Source organism: Gekko japonicus, unplaced genomic scaffold (genome assembly GCF_001447785.1).
Source record: "Gekko japonicus isolate JY-2015 unplaced genomic scaffold, Gekko_japonicus_V1.1 scaffold534, whole genome shotgun sequence".
Taxonomy (NCBI): domain Eukaryota; kingdom Metazoa; phylum Chordata; class Lepidosauria; order Squamata; family Gekkonidae; genus Gekko; species Gekko japonicus.
Genome location: NW_015172021.1, coordinates 358,061 through 381,107, shown reverse-complemented (window position 1 = coordinate 381,107; position 23,047 = coordinate 358,061).

The window sequence follows — 23,047 nt, the reverse complement described above, 5'->3', positions numbered from 1 at the left end:
TACAGGTGGATCAAGTGAAACGTGTCCTGATGGTCATAAAAGTGAGTTTCTTAAACTCTTAGGAGGGATTAGAGGGAGTAATGGGGAAGGAGAGGGAGGTCAAAGGCTGGAATGTAGCCTCTATATGCAAAGGCTCTGTGTGTCGGAATGCCACTTGGATGCCAAGGTCATAGTCTGCCTAGGGCACCAAAATCCCTGAGCCAGCCTTGGATAGGTCTCTCTGGCTGTTGTCAGATGTGCAGTTTGATCTTTTGCTGTTGCTGTTCCCTTACAGATTTAAAATGCATGATCAGACAGCAACATCTGTCTGTCGTGCACCAGTAATCTGCATCCCGTTCCCCCCCTCTTTACTGCGTGTTTCTTTGATACTTGTGAAAGTCCAGTCCTGTTGGTCTAAGCTGGTTTCAAAATGGATTTCCTGTTGTCTGATCACTGTTGTGCACCCAAGCTGTCAGGCAGGTCTGACTGGTCTCTTGTTTTCCATCCGCCATTTGTTTTAGTTAGTGATGTGTGCATAACTGCATATTCGCATCTCTCCCTCTCCCACAGGGGCTTCTCAAAACTGTGTGTTCTTTATAAAAACTTTAAAAGAAAGATTCCTCTGTACTTCAGCTTTTTTCTGTGCTTTGGGAAGGGGTTAATTGAAAAGGTTAGAGAGGGAGGATGGCAGTGAACTACTTATCCCAGCAGGCTCATCAGTACTTGTGCGCATGCTCAAAGAACATTTTTTTTAAAAAAATGGTCAATGGCCCCACTGGCGGATCAGAATTCAACAGCGCAGGCAAGATCCGGTCCTGGGCTCTACGAGAGCAGACGCACGGGAGTTAGCTCCACACGTCTTCTGACTTTTCCTAATACTTCTATGGACTAATACAACCGTCAAAGTTCTCTCCTGTAGAGAGAGACTTTAGCAAGAAGCTCAGACCTAAGTTGGGACCAGGCGGCGACCCCCCAACTTCACCTAGGTTTGCTTCAGAAGCAAGAAGTATAGGAAGCCAGGATAGAAAATTTCAACTATCTACTCTGGCACCAGCAGAGTCCAACAAGAACCACAGAGGGTCCAAGAAGACAACACAAAGAGGACAAACGAAGCTGAGTAACTTTATAATTTTTCATTTCTAGGGGGGAAAAGATAAAAATGGGCAAAGGGGGAGAGAGAGAGAGAGGGAGAGAGAGAGAGAGAGAGATAGAGAGAGAGAGAGAGAGAGAGAGAGAGAAGGAGCTCAGAGGGGGGAAAGGGGGGGAATGCCTTGGTGTCTTTGTAGAGCAAAGAGACTTAGGAGCTGCTAAAAAAAGAAGCTCAGATAGGAAAGTTATAGTAAATATAGGTGAAAAATAAGGTACCGGGAATTAGAAGACCGAAGCAGATAATACAGAATTTTCTTTTGTTGTATCTTCCATGATCCAAGGGTTCCTGTTCCTTTATGCAAGAATCCAGCGTAATCGAGAAGGTGGTGGTGGTGACGAGGCGTTTTTCTCCAGTGTAACAAAAAGGCGGAAGCAAAATACAGCGGGGAGCAGCAGACGGACGCTGACGCAGCAACGGAAGCAGACGCAGGGATGACAACATACAGAGCATCGTGATGCGAGGAAAAGAAATTTAAAGGGTGTGCTCTCCCAGAGTAAACAAAGCCACAGCGAAGAGGAGCAGATGGACATAAACGTAGCAACGTCGTGGCATGAGGAGAAATAATTTAAAGGGACAGGAAACATAAAAAGAGAAAATATAAATAGCTAACTAATGGCATCAGGAGCAGGTGCAACCAGAAAAGGCTCTATATCTTCCCCTAGTCAGGGGGGGATAGTAAGACATTTAAAAGTAAATATGCTACAATTGTCAATGAAAGAACTTCAGGCAATGATCCAAGAAAGTATGGCCACAACTTTACAAAAAACTATAGAAACAACCCTGCCAGATCTAATTAAAAAAGAAATAGAGCCTATTCATACCAAGATGGAAGAGATATCTAAGCAAATTAAAGATGAAACAGAAGAAATTAAAAAACAAATAGGTGAACACAAAAAATAAATATCAAAAATATCAAAAACAACATATAGATTGGAAAACAAGGTACAAGATTTAGATGCAGAAGTTCAAGAATTAAAACTAAAAATAATAAAATAGAAGAAACTCTAATAGACTTTGAAATGGAGAAATCAGGCTTACTACTAAGATGCCAAAACATAACAGAAGAATTAGATAAAGACCTAAAAGAAGAACTTGCTAGGAATTTTGCTGACCAGCTTAAAATAGGAAACAAGGAGGAAGTGAAGGCAGAAATAGAAGCAGTATATAGGAAAAATTCCGCATATGCAAAAAGGAAAAATTACCTAGAGAAATACATGTAAAATTCTTTAGAAAAGAAATGAGAGATAGAATCCTCAAAGCTGAAAATGAAAATACTATGGTAATAAAAGACAAAGAAGTTAGAATTTTAAAAGATATACCCTGGAGGGTAAGAGAAAAAAGACAAGCTTATACCATCTTAACAGGTCTATTACAACAACAAAAAAGGAATAACATACAGATGGTTAATTCCGGAAGGCCTGCTATTTACGTATAGAGGAAAAAGACAAAGAATAGATTCAATATTTAAATTGGAAAATTTTCTTGAAAGAGAAGGTGAAGATTTAGGCTGGCAAAAAGAAGAGGATGAGGAAGAAGAAGAAGAAGAAGAGGAAGAAGAAGTAGAAAAAGAAGAAGGAGAAAGAGAGGAAGAAGAACTAGACTTGGATGCCAAAGCTATGCTTACAGAAAAAGATAAGGAAAAAGAGAAGAAAAAACAAAAAAATAGAACCACAGGAAGAACACAATCACAAATAATGACCAGATTTCAGTACAGAAGTAAAAATACCAACAGAAAAGATAAAAATGATGGGAAATAAAAAAAATAAAGATCCTATCAGTGAATGTAAATGGACTAAATGGCCCACAGAAAAGAAGAAGGATCTTTCATCGACTAATTAAATCGTATCCTGATATTACGTGTTTGCAAGAAACACATATAAGAGAAAGAGATGTAAAATATTTAGAATTTTAAAAATTAGGTAAAGCATTTATAGCAGCAGATAAGGTGAAGAAAAGAGTTGTTGTTATATATGGAAAGGAAGAGTTATAGCCAGAACTTTATTATAAACCAGAAGATGGAAGAATGATTGCCATAACAATACTGAGAAATGGAAAAGAAGCATTAATTATAAATATATACGCACCTAATCAGAAGAAGTGCTGGAGAAGACTCTTGAGCGTACCTTGGACTGCAAGAAGAACAAATTAGTCAATCCTAAAAGAAATAAACTCTGACTGTTCCCTGGAAGGCCAGATAATGAAACTGAAGCTCAAATACTTTGGCCACCAAATGAGAAGGGAGCACTCACTGGAGAAGACCCTGATGCTGGGAAAGATTGAAGGTCAAAGAAGACGGGGACGGCAAAGGATGGTTAGACAGTGTCATAGATGCAACGAACATGAAATTGAGCAAACTTCAGAGGACAGCGGAAGACAGGAAGGCCTGGCGGGATCTGGTCCATGGGGTCGCGAAGAGTCGGACTCGACTGTGTGACTGAACAACAACAACAATCAGAACCAAGAAAATTTCTTTAAGAAAATCAAAAATATTCTAAAAACAAAACAATTTGAAGATGTCTGCATTATTGGAGACTATAATGTGGTATTTGACTACCTAAAATTGATAGAAAAACAAAACAAAAAAAGAATATAAAATCGGGTAATTCATTACCAAAAAGATTTTTAGAAATGGCAGAATAATACTGTATGATAGATGCTTGGAGGACCAAGAATCTAGATAAAAAAGATTATATGTACTACTCCCCTAGACACAATTCTTGGTCAAGAATTGATATGACTTGGTTAACTGTTTCAATGTTTAAAGAGTTAAAAGAAGCTGATATAACGGCAAATATCTACGCAGACCATAATCCTAGTTTGTTGACATTCCAAGAAACCAAGAAAATAACTAGATGGAAAGGAAATACAGCTCTTCTGAGAGATAAAGACTTCATAAAAAATACTAAGGTGGAAGTACAAGAATTTTTTAAAAGGAATTTACAAGAAGAGATTTCAATTAACACGGTATGGGACACACTTAAAGCATTTTTAAGAGGTTAGTTTATTAACCATGATGCATGGAGGAAAAAACAAAAAAGGAAAAAAATTGATAACTTAGTAGAAGACATAAAGGCAGAAGAAGATAAAATGAAGAAAACAATGGAATCAGATACAATAAAACTGAAAATAAAAATACTACAACATCAATTAAATATTTTATCAATGCAAAAATTAGCTAAAAACATAGAATATACAAAACAATATTACTTTGAAAATGCCAATAAACCTACCAGATGGTTAGCGTATAAACTCAGAAAAGAGAGAGAGAAACGAATAATTTCAGCATTAAGGGATGAAAATCAAGAGTTAAAATATAGAGCCAAGGAATTAAAGGAAATTGTGGAGAACTTCTACCAGAAATTATACCTACAAAGTACACAAGACCCTCAACAAATAAAGGAATACCTAGAAACATATAATAAAAGGGAATTTAGTGAGGCACAGAAGAAACTACTTAATGACCCAATATCGCCATGCCAAAAAATAGAAGTAATTAAGAAACAGAAAAAGAAAAAAAGACCAGGACCGGACGGCTTACCAGCAGAAGTGTATCAAAAGTTTGAAGAACAACTACTAATGCCTTTTAAAGAACTACTTCAAAACATTATAAAAAAAGGAAAAGTACCGGACTCCTGGAATGAAGTGCTTATAACATTAATCCACAAACCAGAATCAGATGGAAATGAAATTCAGAATTATAGACCTATCTCCCTCTTAAATGCAGACTATAAAATTTTTGCAAATATTTTAGCAACAAGACTCAAAAAGGTTCTACAACAAGTTATCCATCAAGATCAAGCAGGGTTCCTTCTGAAAAGACAGATGAAAAACAACATAAGAACCATAATTGACGTACTGGAATACCCACTGCTGGACCTCCTGATGGCACTGGTATTTCAGGCCACTGTGTGACACAGAGTGTTGGACTGGATGGGCCTTTGGCCTGATCCAACATTGGCGTCTCTTATGTTCTTATGTTCTTATGAAGATCACCCAGAGAAACAGCTGGCGTTATTATTTCTGGATGTGGAGAAAGCATTCAATAATGTATTCTGGGAGTTTCTAAGGCTAAAACTAAAGAACTGGAAGTGTGGTGATAACTTTATATCAATGATCTCAGGTATTTATAAGAAACAACAGGCTAAAATAATAATTAATGGGGATATGACTCATAACATTTAAATTCAAAAAGGAACAAGACAAGGCTGTCCTTTATCTCGATTATTATTCATTTTTATATTAGAAACCTTAAATGATAATATTAGACGAAACAATATGATAAAAGGTCTGAAAACAAAAGGTGAAGAATATGAATTAGAAGCATTTGCTGATGATCTAGTTTCCATAATAGAAGAACCGATAGACTTAATTCCGCTACTCTTGAAAACAATACAAAAATATGGATCGGTAGCAGGTCTTAGAATAAATGTTAAAAAGACTAAAATAATAACAAAAAATTGTACAAAAGAAAAAATCCAAAAAAAATCAAAAACTGAAGTCACAAACAAAACTTTGGAGCAGTTAGCACAAGAACTGGGCTTTGGACCAGGAAACAGCATAGGTCCACTTGGAGGACAGAGTCTGCCGAATGTTGTTGTTGTTCAGTCGCACAGTCGAGTCCAACTCTTTGCGACCCCATGGACCACATCACACCAGGCCCTCCTGTCTTCCACCATCCTCCAGAGTTTGCTCAATTTCATGTTCGTTGCATCGATAACTCTGTCCAGCCATCTCATCCTTTGCCGTCCCCTTCTTCTGTTACCTTCAGTCTTTCCCAGGATCAGGGTCTTCTCCAGGGAATGTTCCCTGCTCATTTGGTGGCCAAAGTATCTGAGCCTCAGTTTCAGGATCTGGCCTTCCAGGAAACAGTCAGGGTTGATTTCTTTTAGGATTGACTGATCTGATCTCCTTGCAGTCTCAAGAGTTTTCTCCAGCACTCTAATTCGAAAGCATCTATTCTTCTGTGCTCAGCCTTCTTTATGGTCCAACTCTCACAGCCATACATTACTATCCCTGAATGCTGGGGTGATCCAAATCATATTTTGGGATGCACAGCTTTTTAATTGTCCTCAGTATTTGTGGTTGGATCTGTAAATAAGGAATGAGGAAATAAGGGACTTCCGGTTTATGGCGGCGCGCTAGCAGACTCACCTCCTAGACCTCTCGGGGGTAAAGCTGTACTCCAGCCGAAGGAGGGGGTGCACAGGCTCGCTTACCCGCCCAGGGGCCTGGCAAAGGGACCCTGGCCATGGAACTTACAAGAGGTTGCCTCTTCAAGGGCGAAATGCCGGAGAATTGAGGCACCTCTTCATTCCGACGGTTCTCCGTGCTGTGAGACTGAATGGATTTAGTGACGCTGACGGGGGCAAGCGTGGGAGATCCAGCGGCAGAAATGAAAGTTGAAAGCGAGATCGAATGACGAATTATGAATGTGAGTCAGCTTTGAAGCGTTTTTCAAAGGGAAAAAGATAGCTCCCCACCCCACCGAATGGGAAAAAGGCGAGCGTGGGAGGGACGCCTCCCATGCACATGAACTTTTAAACGTTTGAGGGGGGAGCAGAAGAAGACGCAAAAGAAACTGTCTAGAAGTACTTACCAAAGCGAGTTTAAGCGGTCAAGCGCACATTCAGAGACTTCTTAAAAATTTGCGAAAGTAAACAAGCAAAAAAGATGGCGGGGAAGAAGGACAGAGAAAAACTTTTGAAAGTGAAAGGGTCTGAGAGCCCGAAACTGGAAGCTACCAGCGAGGTGGCAAAGTCTATAGCAGAATATATGCGCCCTCTGCTGGAACAGCTGAATAGCTTCAAGGAACAGATGTCTATAGTGACTCAAAGTATTACTGCACAGCAAACCCAGATAAACGATATGATACAAATAATGAATCAAGATACTGAGAAGGTAAAGGAAGTTGCTGCAACTACTCAGAAGGTGAAGAAAAAAGTACAAAAACTGGAAAGGAAACAAATCTCCATGGAAGATCAACTGCTGCAAGTGCAAATGGAAAAGGCCAACATGATTCTTCGCTTCCAGGGCATGTCAGAGAACAGGGGGGAGAATCTTAAAGAAGTGATGACGGAATTACTAGCCCCAGTGACAGAAATGAAGGCGGAATCGCTGCTGAGTGAGATGGATGTGGTTTACAGATCATATTCAGGCTATATAAAAAAAATAATCTGCCTGGGAAATTGTCGTAAGATTCTCGAAGAGGCATGTGAGGGATGCAATCCTGAAAGCGGTTGCTGGAATACCTCTGAAAGTGGGGGAAAATACCATCAGAACGCTAAAGGATATGCCATTTGAAGTAAGACAATGGAGAAGGAAGTACAAAGAAGTTGTGCTTTTTCTCCAGACAAACTCAATTGGATATAAATGGCTATTTCCAGAAGGAGGGGCTTTTAAGATGAAAGATAAAAAAGAAAAGATTGACTCTGTTCTGAAAGCTCAAGAATTCCTAAGGGTTCAGCTGGGAAGACCAGAGGACGGGGAAAAAGAAGAGGACAGCAAGACTAGTGGCAAGCTGGACTCGGGTTCTTCCGGGGAGGACTCTCTGACAGAGCAAGGGGCAGCCGCTCCAAAAAGTCCTTATAAGCTGCGGAAGAGACGAGGAAAGGAGAAGTGAAGGCTGAAGGACTCTGAATTGTGCCTTTGAGAACTCTGAAAGGGGATGATTGGGGGGTACTGTTTCTAGACAGTTAAATTTAAGAGTTAAAGAAAAAGAAAGTAATACAAATGTTTGACTCAGTTTATAATAATCTAAGTGAAGTGAAGATTTGCTGTAAGTAAGCTAGTGAAGATCTCATCTCTTGGGTTTTTAGTGAGTAGTGGGTTCTTTTGCTTTATTCTATATATGTAATCCCCCCTTCCCTTTTTTCTGTAGTAGTTTTGTAGTTCGATAAAAAATAATAAAAAATCCCCTCTGGGTGCTCAAAAAAAAAAAAAAAGGAATGAGGAAATAAGGAACAGGCACCGACTGCAACCTCCTGCAGCCAAAGCATTTTTGAGCTTGTGCAGACAGGAAGGCATGGGGTTTTTCCAGGTCCCATTAGGCTTGCCAACCTCCAGGAGGCACCTGGAGATCTCCTGGTATTACAATTGCTATCCAGACCATCAAGATCAGTCCCCCTGGAGAAAATGGCTTCTTTGGGGGGTAAAGTCTATGGCATTATACCCCAATTAGGTCCCTCCCTGCACCACAACACACCCTCCCAAAACTCTACCTCCAAAACTCCAGAAATTTCCCAGCCCAAAGATGGCAACCCTAGGTCCCATCCACAGTGGCACTGATTCAATTGACACTGCCTTTCCCCCACTTGTGCCAACACTGTTCTTTTTTTGGGGGGGGGAGGTTGGCTTTAAAAAAAAAAAGTAAGTGATGTAACAATATTTATTTATTTATTTGATTTGTATCCCACCCTCCCTGCTGAGGCAGGCTCAGGGTGGCTTACATAAACTATATTAGAGAACTAAAACACAGGATTAAATAAAACCACAACAGTATAACTATAAACCCCAGCGTAAAGTGCTAGTGCTGTTCGTGAACAATGGCGGGCATTAGTAGCATCTAACATTAACATATTAATGATGATGTTAATATTGGGGCCAGGGCCTCAATTTATTGGGGCGGCTCCCTAGTCGAAGGCTTGGTGGAAGAGCTCCATCTCGCAGGCTCTGCGGAATTATAAGAGTGCCCGCAGGGCTCTGATCTATTCCAGGAGCTCATTCCACCAGTGTGGAGCGGCCACTAAAAAGGCCCTGACCCTCATCACAGCCAGCCTGGCTTCTCTAGGACCCGGGAGTAGGCTTGCCAAGTCCCCCTGGGGGGTGGGAAAACCCCCGCCCAAGAGGCCCGCTACCCACTCAGGCGGATTGAAACACCGAACCCCACCCCCAAAGCACGCAACGTGCCCAGTGTCAGCACGTCACCTGGAAGTGACGCAGTCGCTTCGGGGGGCGGGGCCGCGGTCATCTGAGGGAAAACTCTATGGTTTTCCCTTGGATGATTGTGGCCCCGCCCCCGGCGTGTCCGACGTGGTTGCATCACTTTTGGGTGATGTAATTGAGGTGCGCGCTTTGCGCATGTACACGGACTCCCGAAGCAGCGCTGGAGCCCCCCGCTCTGCATACAGTAAGGACTTGGCAACCCTACCCGGGAGGGCCAGAGGATTTGGGGTCCCCAATCGTGGTGCTCTCTGGGGGACATGCGGGGAAAGGTGGTCCCTTAGGTATGTTAATTACCAATTAAAAAGGGGAAAAAATCCTCCAAGGGCAGGGGAAATGGTGGTTATGAGGACTGAGGTCAGGAAAGTACGGGGAGAAATTACCATGTGGCCGCTGCATTGTCAGCATCAATGCTTTTGTTTGCAGCATCAAGGAGAGCCATATGTCGAGCCATCCCTGTGGAGAAATACCCTGGGCCTGCACCGAACTAAAGCTGAGTTTGGGGACTAAGTGCTCAATGCAAGGTTTCAGCCCTGGATCACACAAAGGAACAATAAGAATATGGCTCTGAGGATATGAGGCACACCTGTGGCCTTAGCCACAGCCAGCCCTGACATCTCTGGCTGCAGGAAGCAGGGCTCCCTCCACAGGTCACAGCACAAGGCCAAAGTCTCAGGCAGTCCTCTTAGCAGAACTTAAACGCCGAGGCCACCCGCCGCTTGATCGACTTCACCATCGAGAACGCTAATCCCATTCATCCACATGACAACAGAACACCTTAAGCATCACTGACGCTGCAGCGGCATTCCGATATCTCTGCCCCAGGCGCAGAATGCGGGCTGGCTGTTTTAGCCTCGGCATGCGGCTTTACATAATAAAAATCAATAGCATGTTAATTCAAAAATAAATCTTTTATGTACACCTGCTAGAGAGATTATGCCTCTATCTGTAGATGAAAACACGCGGGAAGGTCGATTTCCCTCCCCACTTTCTGCAGAAGACGCTGTCCAAGTAAACAGAGAAAAGTAAGTCTTCCACCCTTGCAAAACATGCCCCAATATTTGAGGAATGGTTTAGGCCTTGGGCACTGTGTATTCGGGAAAGATGGTTTTGGTATAGTGGTTTGGAAAATCAAAAAATCCCAGATTAACGGTTGGATTTTGGTGTGTTTTAAAGGAATAGGCGAGTCCAGGTACTCATATTGGACACTCCTATGCATCAAATTGCCAACTTCTGACATCCTAGACACAGACAGCAATCCTAGACAGGTCTCCTTGTAACCCTACTTATGTCTAGTCAATGGAGTTGTCCCCCCCGGAAAATGTTTCTAGGACTGTACTGATATCCTGCATATAGACCTCGCAACCAACTTTGGCTTGTTAGTTATTGTAGATTTTTCTGGGCTGTATGGCCATGGTCTTGGCATTGTAGGACCTGACGTTTCGCCAGCAGCTACAAGATAATGACTCAGCCCTACCCCACCTTCCTGAGTAGATATAAATTACCATTTTTCTTCTCACCTTGACACAGAGAGTACTCCATCTTTCTGTGTTATACCTCTGAGGATGCCAGTCACAGCTGCTGGTGAAATGTCAGGTCCTACAATGCCAAGACCACGGCCACATAGTCCGGAAAATCTACAGCAACTAATGAACTCCAGCCGTGAAAGCCTTCGACAAGACAACATATTCAACTTCGGTTTGTTCATGACTGGCATAAATCTGGCTTGTTGCAGTGATTATCCATGTGGATGTTTCTACCCAGCTTTCTCCCCAGTGCCAACCCAGGGCAGTGTGCAGCACTGTCAACACTCCTCTATTTTATCCTCACAACAACCACCTTGTGAGGTAGGTTAGGCTGACAGAAAGTGACTGGCCCAAGGTCACACAGTAAGGCTTCCGTGGCTGTCACGGCTCAGGTGGGGTGTCACCTGACGCTTCCACCACTCTGGTTCCAGGCTCCCTTGAGAAGGCCCAGAGCACCCTCCCAAGACCTTCTGTCCTCCCTTTTGGCCGAATAATAGGCATGAGGACCAGGCAGAGTGAAGAATAGTTTATTGTATAGGAGGTCAAACAACAAGGTGCAGAATAATACCTAAGTGGATGAAAAGAAAAGAAATCAAATGCCCTAACGCGTCTAAATATATACTGTCCTTAGCTCACTATCTGCAGTGGCCTTAGACTACTCACCCCTCAGGATGAGGATTTCTTCCTGCAGCAGCCTTCCTTCTGGCTCTGCCCTCTGGGAAGAAGAACAGCTTTTCCTGCTGCACCAGATCTTTTATTCCAAGCCCTCCTCATTTCCTACTGGTCAATTTTGGCTCCAAAACCTCTCAGGGGCTTCTGGGAGTTGTAGGCCCATTCTCACCTACTGCTAGCCAGGCTCCCAGGGCCTAGTAGGCCTCTGGTGGCACAGCCCAGATCATGACAGTAGCAAAGGGGGGATTCGAACTGGAGACTTCCAGGTCCCAGTCTGATACACTAACCACTGCCAACAAGAAGCAGAGAAAAGGCCAGGGAGACACTATAACATGCATACCACTATAATATATCAATAAATATGAAAATATAATACAAAAATACAATATGAATCAAAATCGTAGACACGTATACAGTTAATCAGGTATATATCAGGTGAGTATCAGGTAAGTAAATATCAGGTAAGTAGACGAAGGTTCCAGATTCTGTCTTCGTTTTGTAGATTCCACTTCCTCAGAAGTAAACTTCATTAACACAATACAAAATTTGTTGTATTTGTTCTTCCAAAGGTAATATAGTGCCTTTTGCTTTGGAGAATGTTGCGTCTATGAGTGGTGCCTGACAGTACTATTGAGGAAAGATATTGTAATAAGTTGCTATGAGATGCATATTTTTGCTCACAGTACCCCAGAGCTTAGAGGGAGCATTGTTGATGACTGCTACATGCTGGGGCACTTCACACTATAAAAAGTCCCAGGCTACGAGATGGAGGTTTGGGGGCTCATTCTTAGAGCCAAGGAAAATCTCCAGTCTGTGAGCCTGGCCATAGACCCGATGGCTTCTGTGGAGACTTCAACGCGCCCTTGCTTGTGGCAATTGCTGCACGCATGAGCTGGGAGACAATAACCTGAGACTGTCTAAGTACATTTCACTTTAACACACCGTTCATTTCCATTTTATTCTTAGGTCGTGAACAGTCCCCCTCTTCCAAGACATGTCTGGGAACGCACTCAGGCACTGTGTGGGGCAATCCCAAGCAAAGCGAATCCCTGCAACACCATCCGCGATGGCACCAGCCCCACTCTGTGACATCAGGACAACCCACCTATGAGTTTCAGGTTTGGGGGATGCTGGCAACTCCACGTACAGTATTTTTAGGCATTGACTATACTAATTTGTGTAGCACTCAGTGGCTAACGGACAATCCTAAAGAGAGTTATACCCTTCGAAATCCACAGAAGCGGGTGGGCTTAGAAGGGCCTAACTCTCTTTAGGACTGCCCTGCAACAAAAGGAAAAGTCCTTGCTCTGAAAATCACATTTGCCTTCAGCTGGTTGCCACAGGCAAGCTGCTGCCTCTTATCCCAGAAGAATACTCATCTGCCTTGCAGGATTGTTGTTAAGATTATGAGATACTCTACATGAGGTGTGCAGAATATTTTCAGGTGCTATTAGAGTTGCCTAAGGGGCTGTGGTCGCTCAGAGGTTAAGATGCTGAGCTGCAGACTGGGAGGTCTGTCGCTCAGCAGTTCGAGACCCTAGTGCTGTCTGATGGAGTGAGCTCCCATCTCCGGCCCCAGCTCCTACCAACCTGAAAGTAAGAAATTGCAAGTAGATAAATAGGTACCACTCTGGTAGGAAGGTAACAGCATTCCATGCACCTCGGTGTTTAGTCATGCTGGCCACAGGACCATGGAAATGTCTTCGGACAGCGCTAGCTCTTCGGCTTGGAAACGGAGATGAGCACCGCCCCCTAGAGTTGGATTCGACTAGCTTTCGAGCAAGGGAAACCTTTAGTATTACCTTTATTAGGGTTGCCAGCTCTAGGTTGGGAGACACCTGGTGATTTTGGGGGTGGAGACTGGGGAGGGTGGAGTTTGGAGAAGTGAGGGACCTCAGTCATAGAGTCCATCTTCCAAAGCAGCCATTTCCCCAGGGGAACTGATCTTGGTTGCCTGAAGATCAACTGTAATAGCGGGAGGGCTCCAGGTGCCACTTGGAGTTTGGCAGCCTTGGGTGCTATGCAACTGATGTATGATTTATTACACTGTCTTTGTAAAAATCTAATTAAAGCCTCATCATGCAATGTTTCTGCAATATTTTGGGGCTCATTCTCCCCCCTGCCATTCTCGCCCAGTTATGCCATCCCGATATATCCTGTGCAGGAGGAATTAATTTGCCCTCTTTCCGATTCAGATCAGTGTGTCTCTCGTAGAGTGGCATGATTCTCCTTGGTTGCCAAGAAAATACAGGTCAGAGCTGTGTCTAAAGGCTGAACTGTTTTAACAGCATATGATGAAGGCGTTTACATGTTCTTGATAAGAGATTTTGATATTATTATGTTCTTGCTTTTGCGTTAGTTGTGTGTGTGTGTCCTCCTGTGTGTCTTAATTGTAATGGTCTTTGACCTTATACAATAAATGTTTTGCTTGCTTGCAATATTGTGCACTCCATTCCTGGGGACCTGAGCAGGGAATTTTTCATGCCTCCACGAATACGGGGCACAGTCCGGCTGCCAGTCAGCACTTGACTATTCCTAGCTTTCAATAGGAGAAGGAAGCATTTGTCCAATTCTTCCTCAAAAAAGCACTTTACAGCAATTGTGCCTAGCTTCTCAAGACCATGGAAATAATTTCCTGCATTCACGCTGCAAATCGATTTTAATACCCAAAAACTGCGCTGCAAAAACAATGCACCAAGAAAGCAGAAATGGAAGTCAACGTCTACCAAAATAGTGTCCTGTTTAATCCATTTTTAACCAATCCCGATGATAAACAATTAACACATCCTTCTCTGGGATAAAAAAAAAATTGCAGAGAATAAAGGCAGGTGCATCTTACATTCCAATCGCTTCCTTACGTGTATGACAAAATGGAAGTACATAACAGAAAACGCACAAAATTGACCTCTGCTTCTAAGCTAGATGGGTATGACAAACATTAGATCCTTCTTTAGGGTGGTGGTGGGGGGGGGGACAGTGGAGAGAAACCCTACTGGCTCTCTCTGAAACCTGAATAGCAGCAAACTCATTTATATGCAACTATTCACGTGTGCAGTAAATTCCAATTAGTTTTACAGAGATCTGGTTAACATTTATGGGAAAGGAACCTCGACATTCCTGCAGTATCAGTGCAAGAGGTTTGGACTGGATGATTTTTATTATTTTTTTTTAAAAAGCCCACACCAAGTTAATTATATTTTGCAGATTTGGAAAGCTGGGGGGCGGGGTGGGGGAGAAGGGAGCCGAAGGGGAAGGAACTCCAGCTGAGCTGTTTGAAACAAGGTTAACAGTTCAATGAATTTTATTTGTGTTTTCATTACATTACATATGACGCGTGTTACGTCTCTGGTCAGCAACTAGGAGACCATCTTGAAGTCAGGGCTGCCAAGTCAATGACTTTCCCTGCGCACCATGAGCTTGGAACAAGGACTAACTGGTGTGACAAGACCACTGCAAGGGGGGGGGGGAAATCACACCCATGGTAAACCTGCTGGAGCAAGAACAGATAGGAGGCTAGCAATATTACTTTAGCATCAGCTTCATAAGCGACTATAGACTGATAAGGGTCATGGTGGCTCAGTGGTTAAGACGCCGAGCTGCAGACCGGAAAGTATGTAGTTCAGCAGTTTGAGACCCGAGTGCCGTGTGACGGAGTGAGCTCCCGTCTCTGGCCCCACCTCCTACCAACCCAGCAGTTCGAAAGCAAGAAATTGCAAATAGATAAATAAGTACTGCTTCGGTGGGAAGGTAACAGCCTCGGCGTTTAGTCGTGCCACATGACCACGGAAAAGGCTTCGGACAGCGCTGGCTCTTCGGCTGGGAAACAGAGATGACACTCCCCCTAGAGTCAGATTTGACTGGCTTTTGAGCAAGGGAAACCTTTACCTTTACATTTTATTATAGACTGGGGGCTCCTTTATCAGATGCAGCTAGCAGATCCTCACTAGGCCTACATTTATCTATGTCTACAAAGACAAAAAAAAATCAAAAGCAGGGTTGAAGGGCCACACACTGCAGAAAATAAAGGTTGAGATGCAATTATGTTAAAAACACACCCACCCGCAGCTGTAATCAAGGAAAATACACAGGTCATTCACAATTTTTATCTCGATATTTATACCTGCTTTTTCCCTAAATGGGGCCCAAAGCAATTTGCGACGTTGAGAGCCACTTTGGTTTAGTGGTTAAGAGCGTGGACTCTAATCTGGGAGAACCGGGTTTGATTCCCCACTCCTCCACATGCAGCTCCTGGTGTGACCATGGGTCAGTCCCAAGTTCTTTCAGAGCTGTTCTCTCCGGGCAGTTCTCAGAAGAGCCCTCTCAGCCCCACCGACCTCCTGGGGTGTCTGTTGTGGGCAGGGGAAGGGAAAGGAGTTTGTAAGCCGCTCTGAGACTCTGAGTGTAGGGCGGGGTATAAATCCAATCTCCTCCTCCTCCTCCTCCTCCTCTTCTTCTTCTTCCCCTTTCTATAACTATCTTTCTGAGCCCCTCCCTCACAAGTACAGTCATATTACTTGCATAAAAATACCCCTCCTGCATAATTCAGTTTTGCCTAGTTTATGGAACCCCAGGACAGGGGTCATTTCTTGCGGGAGCGCACAGGAGCAGAGCTCCGGCAGTAAAGAGCCCAGGGGGCGGGCACATGCAACAAGCCCCACCCCCTGCTCCCAGCAGCCCTCAGTCAGAGCAAGAAGCAGCCAGGTAAGTTGCAGAGCCCCCCTGGCCCCCCGGTCCAAAACAGTCCAGTGGCACCTTTAAGACCAAGTTTTATTCAGGTACAAGCTCTCCCTCCTTTGTGAGGACAGATCTGCGTGTCTCCCCCCCCCCATAGCTAGCTATTCAAAACAGTCCAGTGGAGCCTGAGCAGTGGGTGTTGCCTTCTGACACACTTCTGGTGATGTCAAGGGGTGTGGCATATGCAAATAAATTATGCAAATAAATTATGCTAATGAGTGCCTGCACCTCTTTTTCTACGAAATGACCCCTGCCCCAGGAGAATGAGAGCCCTCCTGACCTCATCAGGCAAGACGTGGGGGCCACAATGTTTTAGTTGTTTTAGAAGAAGAAGAAGAAGAGGAGATTGGATTTATACCCCACCCTTCACTACCTGAAGGAGTCTCAGAGCGGCTTACAATCTCCTTCCCCTCCCCACAACAGACACCCCGAGAGGTAGGTGGGGCTGAGAGAGCTCTCCAGAGAACTGCCCTTGAGAGAACAGCTCTGAGAGAACTTGTGACTGACCCAAGGTCACACCAGCAGCTGCATGGGGAGGAGTGGGGAATCAAACCAGGTTCTCCCACATTAGAGTCCGGGCTCCTAACTACTACACCAAACTGGCTCTATTTTAGAAGTTTGTTTATTGTATCTTTAGTATTGTTTTTATTGGGTGCATTTTATATTCTGTTAGCTGCCGCGAGTCACGTTCGGAGGAGAGGGAGCAGGATATAAATTTGAATGATGATGGTGATGAAGATGATGAAGAAGAAAGGCATGTGTAAGGGCAGTTGTTGATTTTGCCCATGTGCGGATTGGCCCCTGCAGAAGGCCCTGATTGGATGAGCGAAGCTGTTGTGGTGGAGCAGAGGGGGAGAGGCAGTCTCGCAGACATGAGGGTCCAAGTCTACTTTTGGAAAGCAGAAACCTGGCAACGTAACACTGAGTGCTTTGCATTTTTTTGGGGGGAGTTTTCAATGTACTCTTTTTTAAAGCAACAGCACAAAAAGTGTCCACGGGTGGTGTGCGAGAGTGCCATGGGCAGTCCAAACTGGGCTTCAGCTGGCCTTCCCCTCCCCCCCTTTACAAGATTTTTTTATTTTATTTGTTTAACAAAAAACAAACAAACATCTATACATACAAGTTGGGGGATTCCAGATACACCTTTGTTGTATCTAGTTTGCTACCTCCTACATTGTCTATTTATATAATAACCATTATTTATCACCATACATTTTTGTATAAGTGTTCTGCACTGTATTTAGTGATATGTTCTGTGTTTTCTTCTAACATAGTTGAATGTCAGTATTGTTCATTTACTGTAATCTTCCAACCCTTTATAAAACCGTTTATAAGCCTTCCCCTTCCCCTGACGGGTGGGGTCTCTCTGCTCTCGGAGGATCCCTGGGGTCACGGCTGGCTAGAGAGAGGGATGCCCTGGAGACTAACCTGGGCTCCATCCCAGGCCTTGGCTCTCCAAGCAACTGAAGCCACCTTTGGAGGCCCTGCCCCAGAGGTAGGGTTGCGAGGTCTGGGTTGGAAAAATACCTGGAGACTTTGGGGGTGGATCTGGGAGAGGGCGGGGCTTGGGGAGGGGAGGGGCCTCAGCATGGTCCAGTGCCATAGAGAGTCCCCCCTCCAAAGCAGCCATTTTCTCCAGGGGAGCTGATCTCCGTCAGCTGGAGATCAGTTGTAAAAGCGGGAGATCCCCAGGCCCCACCTGGAGGCTGGCAACCCTACCCAGAGGGCCACAGGTACACCACATGGTAGGGTTCCAGGTACCTGCCGATCTCCTAGAATTACAACTGACCTTCAGAATACATAGGTCAGTTCCTGCTTTGGAAAGTGGCCTCTATGGCTTTACACCCCTCCCCAAACCCTGCCTCCTCCCCCAGGCTCAAGCACCCCAGATCTTTCAGAATTTCCCAGCCCAGTGCTGGCAAACGTTGGAGGGCCCCTTTCAAGGGCCATTTTCGTCTCCCAGTCTGCCCCTGCTCAGTAAACTCCAATGAATGGCAGCGGCTCGCTGAGATTACCAGCAAAAGGAGGCCTTTCTCAGCTAGAGATGCCAGGGACTGAACCTGCAACCTTTTGGGTACAAGTAGCATTGCCAACCTCCAGGTGGTGGTTGGAGACCTCCCGGAATTACAGCTCATCTCCAGACTACAGAGATCAGTTCCCCTGGAAAAAAATGGATGCTTTGGAAGGTGGACTCTCTATGGCCTTGTACCCCACCGAAGACCCTCCCCTCCCCAAGCCTGCCCCCCCTCAGACTCCAGTCCCAAATCTCTAGGAATTTCCCAACCTGGAGCTGGCAATCCTATGGTCAAGGCACATACTCTAGCCCTAAACTATGGCTACTGTTTGCACCCCCACCCCACCCCAACTTACTTGCTGGGGTACCGGGCCAGCCTGCTGAGCTCACGTACCACGTGGATGAGGTCCTCGCCTGGCATAAAATAACTTGCCGCTTTTGCTGTTGTTCTCTCCCTTTTCTTCTGAATTAAATGGTGCTGTAAGTACCGACTGCAGCCCTTTCAAACAAATGCACAATTAAAGACTACTCCATCTGGACTTCTCTATGCATTTGGCACGCTGCACTGCTTGCTGAGGCAAAGGGAGGGGCCGTCGATCACTTCTCAGCTAGTGCCCCAGTGCTGATAATCCTTCCTGCCTGTCTTCTAGCACCAACGGCCATTACTGTAACAATACAGGGTTCCTAATACTGGTGAATGGCTAATAAGTGCTTCTTACTAGATGTCTTGTATTGTGCCATTCCATCCTAATACAGATCACCATGGAAGGTCACAATAAATGTTTTTGTTGTTGTTCAGTCGCACAGAGTTTGCTCAACTTCATGTTCGTTGCATTGATAACACTGTCTAACCATCTCATCCTTTGCTGTCCCCTTCTTCTTTGGCCTGCAGTCTTTCCCAGCACCAGGGTCTTCTCCAGTGAGGGCTCCCTTCTCATTTGGCGGCCAGAATATTTGAGCTTCAGCTTCAGTATCTGGCCTTCCAGGGAACAGTCAGGGTTGATTTCTTTTAGGATGGACTGATTTGATCTCCTTGCAGTCCAAGGAGGGACTCTCCAGAGTCTTCTCCAGCACCATAATTCGAAAGCTTCCATTCTTTGGCGCTAAGACTAACTATGGCAAGTCTTTAAAGAGATGGGAGTACCAGACCACCTCACATGTCTCTTGAGAAACCTGTATAAGGGTCAAGAAGCGACAGTTAGAACCGGATATGGAACAGCTGATTGGTTTAGCATAGGAATAGGAGTATGACAAGGATGTATATTGTCCCCTTGCTTATTTAATTTATATGCAGAGTACATCATGCGAAATGCCAGCCTGGATGATTCAGAAGCCGGAATTAAGATTACTGGGGAAAACATCAACAACCTCAGATATGCAGACGATACCATGCTAATGGCAGAAGGGGAAGAGGACCTAAAGAGCCTCTTGTTGAGGGTAAAAGAGGAGAGTGCAAAGATTGGCTTGAAACTCAACATAAAAAAAACTAAGATCATGGCATCCGGCCCCATCACTCCTTGGAAAATAGAAGGAGAAGTTGTGGAAGCAGTGACAGAATCCACGTTCCTGGGATCCAAGAACACTGCAGATGGTGACTCCAGCCATGAAATTAAAAGACGCCTGCTCCTTGTGAGGAAAGCGATGGCAAACCTTGACAGCATAATAAAAAGTAGAGACATCACTCTGCCAACAAAAGTCCGTATGGTCAAAGCAATGGTATTCCCAGTAGTACTGTATGGCTGTGAGAGTTGGACTATAAGGAAGGCTGAGCGCCGAATAATAGATTATTTTGAATTATGGTGCTGGAGAAGGGGGTGCATATAGATGTTGACCAGAGGCATCCCATCGAAGGTTAGGCGTGGAATCTCTACCCTCGGACCGCCCAGACTCAGGCAAAGGACCTCTGTCTTCGTTGGATTCAATTTCAGCTGGCTCAGCCTAAGCCAACCAGCCACGGCTTGTAATGCCTGGTCTAGATCTTCTGGTTTGGACTCAGACTGACCGCCTAACAACAGAAAGAGCTGGATGTCATCTGCATACTGGTGACATCCCAGCCCATGCCTCTGGGCAATCTGGGCAAGGGGGTGCATATAGATGTTGAATAGCATCAGAGAAAGCACTGCCCCTTAAGGCACTCCACAATCCAGTGGGTACCTCTGGGATAGTTGATCCCCTAGCACCACCCTTTGGAGAAAGGAGGCAAGCCACTGCAAGGCCAGCCCCTGGACCCCATTGTCAGCGAGGCGGTGGACCAGTAGCTGATGCTCGACTGTGTCGAACACTGCCAACAAGTCCAACAGCAACAGCACCGCTGATCCACCCCAATCCAGATGCCTCTGGAGGTCATCCGTGAGGGCGACCAGTGCTGTCTCTGTCCTGTGGCCCAGGCGACAGCCGGACTGGAAGGGATCTAAAATGGAAGCTTAATCCAAGGAGCCCTGCAACTGTACAGCCACAGCCCTCTCTATTATCTTGCAGGAGGAAATCTGAGAGAATCTGTATGCTTTTGAATTGCCTTTAGTTTGAAAGAGAAACAAGGGGAAAAACAGCATGAAAGCACTCTCAGAAAACCCGCAGAAACAGTGAACGGAAAGAGAACTGAGCGCTGAAGGAAGGAAAAACAATGCAGAATGAAAAATAAAACCTGACGGACATGCACAAGCAAGGCAAAGCACCCGTGCAGAATAGGCCAAAGTCCTGCGTTGTGAAACTGGCCATGGAAATAGCCCTGCTGATCTCTGTGCCCCACCCAAGTTGAACCAAATCCTCTGGGCAGGCCAGCGTCCTGGAGGGAGGGTGAAAGGGAAATGTCCAAATCAAACAGGTGGTCAGAAACTTAACATTGTGATAGGGACCTGGACTGGAAACTGCCTGGACGAGCGAGACACAAACATGCCTTTCTGGAGCTCCAAGACTTCTCCTTGCCTCTTCTTTCTCCCTCCCCTGCTCTTCTCTGCTTTGCTCAGCCCTGCTCATGTCCTGAAGAGGGACTTCAGTGCTGTGTTGTACTCGTCCTTCCACGCTTAAGTCCTCCAGAGTGATGTTTAATCGATACAGAGCCACTGACAACATCAGCGACAACTGAGACCCGCAGTGGAAGTGACACTTTCTCCCAGGGTGGTCAGGGCAGGCGAGAGCTTTGGCAATGCGGGGAGGCCTCTAGTTCCGGAGTGTCAGCATGAGCTCCAGGTTAGGTTGCCAACCTCCAGATGGGTCCTGGAGATCTCCTGCTATTGATCTCCAAATGACAGAGATAAGTTCCCCTGGAGAAAACAAATGCTATGGAGAGGGAGCTGCGTGGCATTATATCTCACCGAGGTCTTTCCCTGCCATCCCCACCCAGGTTCAACCCCAAACCTCCAGGAATTTCCCAACCCTGAGTTGGCAACCATAGATCCAGATCCAGACAAAAAAGAAAAGGGAGAGAAAGGTCAGTGTCTCTGGGGCTGCTCTCCCTGCAAATGCTTTCACGGAAAGATGTTTCTTGATTAGTGCAATAACAACACACTGACCTGTATTACGCATGAATGGGAAGGAACATGTGACCGTGGGGACCTCACACCCACTATCTCACTACTTCCACAGTTGCCCTAAGCCTCCTTTTTACTGCCAGCTTGGTGTAGTGGTTAAGTGCACTGACTCTAATCTGGGAGAACCAGGTTTGATTCCCCACTCCTCCACATGCAGCCAGTGGGGTGACCTTGGGCAAGCCGTTGTTCTGTCAGGGCTGTTATCTCAAGGGCTGTTCTGTCAAGAGCTCTCTCAGCCCCGCCTACCTCACAGGGTGCCTGTTGTGGGGAGGGGAAGGGAAAGGAGTTTGTAAGCCGCTCTGAGACTCCGAGTGAAGGGCGGGGTATAAATCCAATCTCCTCCTCTTCTTCATAGTTTGCATTTTTCATCTTGGTGATGAGCTTCCCTGATTGCTATTTGTTTAGCAGTAAGACAGGCCCTGACCTGGATGGTCCAGGCGATCTCGATCTCCTCAAATCTCAGAAGCTAAGCAGGGTTGGCCCTGGTTAGTACTTAGATGGGAGACCATGAGGGAAGTCCAGGGTTGCTTGGCAAAGGCTGGGAAGGGCAAACCACCTCTGAATGTCTCTTGCTTTGAAGACCCTACAGGCTCATCACCTTAAGTCAACTGCAACTTGATGGCCCTTTCCACCACCACCAGATGGCCCAGGCTAGCCTGATCTCATCAGATCTCAGAAGCGAAGCAGGGTTGGCCCTGGTTAGAACCTGGGCAGGAGCCCTCCAAGGTAGTCTAGGGTTGACAACAGCCAACCACCTCTGTTAGTCTCTTGCCTCGAAAACCCCATAGGGGGTTGCCATAAGTCAGTTATGACTTGACGGCATTTTCCACTTCCAACGCAGGACAGCAAGCTTAGAAGAAAATGGAAAAAATAAATAAATAAGGCTGTGGTCACAGGCACCCGTTGAAGTGGAGGGGAAGCAAGGCTATTCCCTCCAGAGGAATTTGCCACGCAGTTGGGAGATCACACATTCCTTTGAAGCTGCAGGCACAGCCCGTCACTGGCTGTGATCACATGGGCAGTTTGCCCCAACACAGTCACTCCTCCCCTCTGGATCAAATGAGCATGATCAGACGCAAACATCTGGCACCTGACAGCCATCCGTACCCACCTCGTGGTAGAACGACTCCCTGTTGGCTTAAAAATCTACCGGGAAAATCCGGTGGTTTCCCGGTTGAGGCGCTTCCAAGGTGACTTTTCCGGCATCTGATCGGCCGGGCACGCCATGGAAGCGTAGGAGGCGTGTGAACGGCCCTCCCATTTCCGGCATGGTAGTATGCCGTTTTCAGCAACCCAACCAATCAGAGGGGTGCATCACCCATGGTTCCGTGCTGGTGGCGTGGTAGGGATGTGAACCGGCCCTCACGGGCCGGCTAACTGATGCAGCCAGCGTTGCGGGACCAGTGTGAATGTTGTGAAGCACAGCTAACTCCAGCGGCTTTTTTCTCCGCGGGATACTGCTGCAGCAACCTGCCTGTCTGGACACAACTACTGTGTGATCAGA